The 7,801-nt window shown below is 38.5% G+C and overlaps 1 long non-coding RNA gene across 1 annotated transcript; it reads left to right on the plus strand.

The window, feature by feature from the left end:
* The first annotated feature begins 418 nt into the window (after positions 1-418).
* LOC121762457 lies at positions 419-2,337 on the plus strand. The gene is made up of 2 exons (XR_006042218.1): positions 419-1,909; positions 2,046-2,337. It is a non-coding gene; the product is annotated as an uncharacterized LOC121762457 (long non-coding RNA).
* Positions 2,338-7,801: the final 5,464 nt, after the last annotated feature.

A 7,801-nucleotide genomic window follows, 5' to 3' on the forward strand; every position in this document is an offset into this window, starting at 1 on the left:
GATGACAACTCATTCAAATAATCATGTTTTCACCCACCTCGTCTGCTTAACTCTTTCAAACGGGCGCTTCCTGACTTGGGATTACTCGTCGTGCGACGACGTTCATTTATAAAAATAATATACTTAAATTAGGCTTTAAGTAATTATTTATCTTGCATGTATGCATGCCTAAGCGTGTGCTTACTATTTTACTTCTTGTCTTCTATAATTTAGGAGTCTTAAATCTTTAATTAAATCAACGATTTAATTTACTTGGAGTCTTGCCGAACTGCTCAGGTATAATATTCCTGGATTATTTCCTTAAGTATTTTGAAATACTTACTTGGCTAATAAAATTCTCGTCTAGTCATTTACTGAATACTATTTCAACACAGCTTAATACATTTCTTTTCTTCTGTGGCTTAGGGAAATTTCACTTCTAATTTCCTGAATTTATTTAGAGTAGTGGCTCAATATAATTCGAAGAATTAAGGCCCAGATTCAAAGCAGTGGCCCAATTCCTTTATTCTCTTCTTTTCTTTTTCTCTCTTTTTTTTTAAAAAAAGCCCGATTAATATTTTGGCCCAATTAATAGAATAAGCTCAATTAATCATTAATTTAGGGAGGCCCTAAATTCAATTAATTTGTGACCCAAAAGGAATTTATTTGCATTGGCCCAAAAAAATATTGGCCCAAATACTACACTCCCAGTCTGTCAGCTGCCTCTCTCTCATCTCTTCACCAAATTGAATTTTTTTCTCCCCCAAATTAAATCTCAAACCCTAACTTCTCCATCTCTCTCCCTCCTCTCGATAACATTGCAGGCTGCCGCCCCTGCCGCGCCTCACAGAGGCGTCCGCCGTCTCCGACGCCACCTTCTTCCTCAGTGAAACGACCGCTGGCCGTCGTTCACCACCGTACCCAGCCGGCGCCGCGGCTGTGTAACCGTCTGCCTCGCCGTCCCGGTGCCATCGGAGCAGAGAAGAGGGGCGTCGCCTCTCGGGGAAAACGCCGTCGGGTTGGACTCGGGCTGCTGTCCGGCGTGATTCGAGGCGCATGCTTCGACAGCGGCTTCGCCGCCTCTCCTTCGCGACGCAGCAGCTAAGTCCTTAACTTAGCTCGTTTATGTTTTCCTTAGACGAAACCGGTTCTTATAACACGATTTACAAATGGGCAGATTATTGTGTTTCTCTTATGAGCTTCAAACTAGAGACTGAACTGCAAAATCTTAAGCATATTGCCCAGTTATATTATGCTCGTTTCAGTATATCCCTATAAGGCATTTGAAAAGAACTTTAGTCGATTCTGGAGCTACTGGTTGTTGCTACTATTTCTAGTGTTCCTACAGTTATAGATTCTACTTGATGATGTTTCTGTCTGTGATGATTCTTAATTGATGCAAAGGGTAATGGTCTTACCTCTTGTCTGCACTGATAAGCACTTGAGATTGCTACTTGTTCCTGTAACTGCTGTGTTGCTGAATTCCTTTAATGGTATGTGCATGGGATTTGGTAAGTATGGAGGGGCTGCCTTTATAGATGAGAGTGTGTACTCGTGAGGTTCTGATTTGGGTTGTTTTTAATCTTGCAGCAACTTTAACTGCATTTGTCTCCTTGTGTTGCTAGTACTTTAGTTAATAATGGCTTGTTTGTTGTGGCAGAAAAGGAGCCCTTGTTTGGTTGTGTAACTGAAAGCTGCAGGGTTGTTGCTTTGTGCCAGGAAAAGAGATCTCTAGTTTGCTTATACATTGGCTGACCTCCTGCAAATTCTGTTGCTTGCTGGTGTTGCAGAGTGTACCGTTAGAGGCTGCAACAATTTGTTAGGGACAGAGGTGCAGGGCTGTTGTGGTCGTGGCCTTTCCTTGGCTCGTAGCCGCTGTACAAGGGCTGGAAATGTAGGTTGCTGCAACCTCTACAGACTGCCCCATTTGGTGAGTCTATCTTACTCTTCCCGAAAGGTCCCGCTGCCTCTTTCCTCTTCCTATGAAGCATGTATTTCTCTTTGACTTTGTTTTGCTAGCTTTCTTACTCATCTTATGCATTCTCTTGGTTATTGTTTCTCCTGAGTTGGCTAACCATCTCAAGCGACCAGCACACCGTCTCGGCCCAACTCCCGTCGGTAGTCGAGCCGACGGCCGGTGCTAAAAGTGCCGGAGCTAGCTCTCTTTCCCCCCTCGTAGTGTAATAGAGTAGCTCCATTTGTGAACATTCTTTCTTCCCCATGTAATAGTTTGTTGACGTGTATCTCGCTTGTCTTTATTTTAAATCGTCAAGCATTTTGTAATTCATTAGCTTGAAATTCTTTATACTGTATTTATTTTTATTCAAGAAATAAAAATACTCTTTCATTCTTCATAAATTTCTAGTATTTATTTCTTATTTCTCGAGAATCTAGGTCTCGACTATTACAAATTTATTCTTTGACCTCTATATTTTTCTTCCACAAATTTTAATTATTTTATTTAAGTGTGGGATTAATCCTAAAATATAAAAAGGGAAAAACCCTAACCCTAGCCCCTATTCACACGTTTTTCCTCCCTCTCCCTCTCCTCCCACATGCCTCCCTCTCCTTCTCCACCAATCATTAACAAACTCTTCGATCTTGGTTCGTTTTGGAGTTGAAAACTCAAGATTCGTTGGAGAATCGAGCCATTCGTTGTGTCTACCGATTGTTTTCAAGAGAAAGGTATACTTGATTCATCCTTCTCATCTTTTTACCATTGAATCCATCATTCTCGAGCCCTCATGCTTATAGTTGAGTGGAGAAATCGTAAATCTAAGGATTAATTGGTTGGAAAGGATGGTTGCACAAGAAAGTTTATATGTGTGTGCGTGTATGTTGTGTGTGTGCAAGTGGGTGGTTAAATATTTGGTGGATGTTATGTGTGGTTATGAAAGCATGATTGTAATCTTGTTTTTGAAGCGTGAATATGTGTGGGAAGCATGGATATGTACGTGAGAATGTATGATAGACGAACTAGGGTTTGTGAATGTTAAGCATGAATTCTGTAGTGTTCGGACAGTAGGTTCCGACGAGTTTTTGACTGATCAAACGATCTTATCTTGACACGAAATTTTAACAGGATGAATTGTTTTGATGTCTTCTGTGTTGTGTCAAAATTTCAGCTTAATTAGATGACAGACGAATTTATAATGAATTTTTCAATCGAACTGCGCAGTACTGCCAGAATTGTGTGTTCCGTCCAGTGAGTTTCCTTTTTGTTTTGACCGATCAAAAGACATGATTTTGGTGTGACATTTTAACTGAGTAAACCTTTATGTGTCTGCTATGTGGTGACCAAAGTTTAGGGTCATATGAGGTCGGATGGAATTGTAACGATTTTTACAAAAAGACTGCGCTATTCTGCCAGATTCTGGTTTTGTCAAAATAAGCTTTGTTGTCAAATTTTGAATGAATACATGATACATGTGTGAATAAGGAACGAATCCTATGATGTAATTATGTGTTTCACGTTGATGTATGCTTGAGTGTTCGTTTCGTTTATATTGATGAACGTTTGGGATGGGCAATATAAGAAAACGATGAAAGGAATGATAGCACATGCATGATAAGTGTATTGATGGTAAAACTGATTGTGTTATGGTGTTGACAAGGATTGTGGTGCGTACGTGGGTACAAAGAGCAAGGGTTGAAATAAAGTTGTGAATTGTGGGTATAAGTAAGCGAGGTGGGATTTCTTTTACTAAACTTTTACGTTTCAAAATTATGATGTTGGAGTTATAAGGGTGGTTTAAAGTGTTATGTCACGTCATGATTGTTTTGATGTTGAGATTGTTGCTTGATGCCTAGTTCGTTTGAGCTTGCTCCGTTAGGTTGTATGGCTATGTGTGAAACAAATTCGGGTCCGTTAAGTTATCGAGAACCCTATCAGGTTGTGTACATTGGTGGGATCGGGAGCCGTCCTTGCTAGTCGGTCGGTCTCGTGGGCGAATAGTGTTGCCACACTTTCGTCGCACTGTGGAAAGATGATGTGATTGTTGGATTATTGAGAAAGTGAGGGAGATTGTTTGTCCGGCCAGACTATGAAACACTATTTTTGTGATACTCGATGATATTTCTTTTCTAAATGTAAAACTCAAGTTCACTATGGTATGGATGACATAACTTTTATAAAATGTTTTCGGCATGAGCCCACTGAGTATATTAAGTACTCAGCCCTACATTTCTTTTAAAAATGTGCAGGTTGAGCGGTGATGTTGCGGCGGATGTTGAGTTGAGCCTTAAGAATTTCCGGATGCGTCGTGTCTTCATACATGCGCGTCATCCTATGACTCACTCTAGATACTTGATTTCCGCCGCCTCGTTTTAAATTGTCTTCTTTCTGAAAGTCTTCCGTTTTTCTTCATACTGTTTTATGACATTAATTACCTTGAGACATTAATCCGCTGCTTAACTTTTTGATAAACTAAAATAATTCTTTTGGAAGTTAATTGAGTTTCTTATTAAATGTTGTCCTTTATTGTTCCCTCAGAGTCACCATTTCCCCGTATTTACTATCCTTAGTAAGGGCGGTCGTGACAGAGTAGTATCAGAGCTTCGTTCTTTCGCTCTGGTCCGAGAGTCTTCTTTCAGCTTAAGTCTAGATTAGTACTCCTAGACTAGAAGTGTTACGAAGGCTCAACATCCGAAGCATCACGTTCAACCAAAAGAAAGTGAGGTATGTTTTAAATTGTTGAAAGAATGTGAAATCGATGATGTGATGATAAGGATGTTCTGGCAAGAGTATGCATGTGTATGAAAGTTATGTGTGAATATGATAATGTGATGGTATGATTATGTGGAATATGAGCATTAATGACATGATGTCCTAAGTATGTGTTATGTGTGAAAGTACTACGACATAAGCATGTGAACATAGGAAGCCTTAAGATGATATCAAACTTGATGATACGTGACGAGCTTTAGATCTATCACAAACAACGAGATAAAAGATATTTTGAGGAAGTTGGTATAGGAAAGGAAGAATTATTTTGTTGTGTGGAGAAAAGAACAAGTTATGAGTTTTGAAAGATTTGCATGGTGTTTGATATGTAGTAATGGAAAAGGATTTTGAGGTTGATGTTTTTCAATGGTAATGACTAGTTGTGTCAGTGGAGTTTGATTGAGGTAAAATATTTATGTTGTGGAAAGTTGTTGGAAATTTTAAAAAAAAACTTTGAACTTTAAATGAAAGCATGTTAGTTTTTTTTTTTGGGAAATTGAGATCTTGAAGTGAACGAGAAGTATGATGTGGTTATGTATAGCGATATACATTTATGCATGTTTAATTATGTAGTATGTGAATAATGATTCAAGTGATGGTTTGTGAATGTTGAAGTGTGAGGTATTGTATGAAAGTGCTGATAGAAGAAATTATGATGCTATGAACTTTTTATGCAAACATAGATGTTTGTTCGATCGAACGATATCGAACTTAGTAGTTACAACTCCAATATCACTTTTCCGAGTGGTAAGACAAATGGAAATATGTGGTGCGAATTCGAACTTCATTGAAATATTACAAATTCACTATTGTCTTCCGGAACGATAAGAATAAGGAGAATGCGAAGAGACAGTACATACGATAATGAGCTCAAGAGGAGAAGGTGTGCAAATTGAAAAGAATTTCCGAATGAGAAAAAGTACGAGACAAGAGGAGATGCCAAATAATGTAATCATACAACGGGGAGAGAGATCATACCTGCGATCTGATGAGCTAAACCTATTCTTACGTGGCGATGTGACGCAAACGACTATTATTGCGTGTAGAGAGCGCGAGTACAATTACAATGTTTTTAATAGAATGATTGCTATGACATGCAAGGAATATTACGAAGATATGGATTCCGACTATCATATTATTGGCAATGACACGATGAATCTCAGCTTGGAATCCACAGTTTCTTAGAGCGATGTTACCAGTTTCGGCTTGCGAAAGACGAACGAGGGAGTGCGACTTTAATAGCTAGAACAAACTATTTTAATCAACAGTTCTTACTTGGATTCTAAGATGTTATTTTTCAGGACCCTTCAAATAACCGTGAGCCCTTGTCTATTTATCAGCTTGTTTCACTCACTCTTTGCAAGTAATGCATATTATTTCTTTTCCTCCATTGAGCCATAACTGACTTTCAGTTCTTGGAAAGTGGTGTTGCCTTCATAACTTTGGACACTTGGAATGAATGTAGTCTTCTTTGACTTATTATTTATATGAACAATATTTTGACTTTGTGAGCCTTTGCTATTGAACTTCATTCCTAAGGCTGCTTGCAGTTATGTCCTTCAATATAATCACGTTTCGCAGACACGTTTTCTATGGGATATTCTTCTTTGAACTTTTGTTCAGCTTTTCATTTTGTAACCATGTCCGTGTCAAGTTCTTTATTACAGAGTGAAATTCTTTTTGGTTCAGTCCCACTATATATATCATTTCCATATTAGAACTTTTCTTTCTACAAGACGAAGTTAAGGCCTACATTTTGTACCTTGCCTTAACAAATTTAATCCACTTGATTTTTTTTCAAAAGTTCCTTTGACCTTGGTTGCCTTTCACCAACTTATGAACCCATTGATGTGATTTTATTGTTCCATATTATGATTTTCGTTGAACCATGATCAGTGCTGCTTTGTGACAACTGCCTACATTTCTAAATCCTCATGCAACTGATCATTTTTTTGTCGTGACATGTTTAAGTCCTTATCCATTGATGTGTGGACCTTTCAAATTTGGTCTAACAACTGAATTATCTTGTTTGGTAGCCTACCATGAGAATTGAGATTTAATTCGATTCTATCCTATGTTCATGACCTATCTTATGTTCTTTCAAGCTCCGTGGGGATGATCCTATCCAATTGTTGCAAGTTAGTGAGATTCAAAACAAAAGTCGAGCTGAAATTGTAATTCTAGTTTCCATGAGCGATTTTGGAACTCTTCAAATTTAAAGCATTTTTTATAGTGTTTGTACAATTCGAATCGGTTCATATCCAAGTTAAGATTGTTTGATTAAATTTTGAGTTCTTGATTCATATTCTGAGTTCTTGATGCAACACTTTAAGGAAAGGCAAAAGCTTTGTCTTTTAACATACAAAAGGAGTTTACCGTTGACTTGGAACCTGGATCTGCGCCACTATCGAAAGCACCATACCGAATGGCCCCTAAGGAGTTGGCAGAATTGAAGATTCAGTTGCAAGAACTACTAGATTTGGGATTCATTCGACCTAGTGTGCCACGTGGGGAGCGCCTGTTTTATTCGTGAAGAAGAAGGATGAGACGGTGAGGATGTGCATTTACTATCGTGAGCTCAACAAGTTGACCTTGAAGAATAAGTACCCTCTGCCAAGAATGGATTACTTGTTTGACCAACTTCGAGGAACTGGAGTATTTTCGAAAATGGACTTGAGGTCGGGATATCATCAACTAAAGGTCCGATGAGAGGATGTGCCTAAGACTGCTTTTCGCACTTGTTATGGCCATTATGAGTTTGTCGTCATGCCTTTTGGACTGACTAATGCCCCGACAGTTTCCATGGACGATGAACCAAGTTTTCCACTAGTATCTCGACAAATTTGTGCTAGTCTTCATTGATGATGTATTGGTGTATTCGAAGAACGAGGAGGAGCATGAATGACATCTGCGAACCGTGTTGGAAACCTTGCGAAAGGAAAAGCTTTATGCCAAGTTTAGTAAATGTGAGTTTTGGTTGAATAGTGTAACGCCCGTACTTTTTAAGTACTAATGTTACAATAGCTATCTTAATCTTTGTTGGAAATGGGAACTATGAAATTAATTAAAGTTATCCGTGAACTTTGAATAAATAAAGAG

The sequence above is a fragment of the Salvia splendens genome, chromosome 13 (assembly GCF_004379255.2).
Source record: "Salvia splendens isolate huo1 chromosome 13, SspV2, whole genome shotgun sequence".
NCBI lineage: Eukaryota > Viridiplantae > Streptophyta > Magnoliopsida > Lamiales > Lamiaceae > Salvia > Salvia splendens.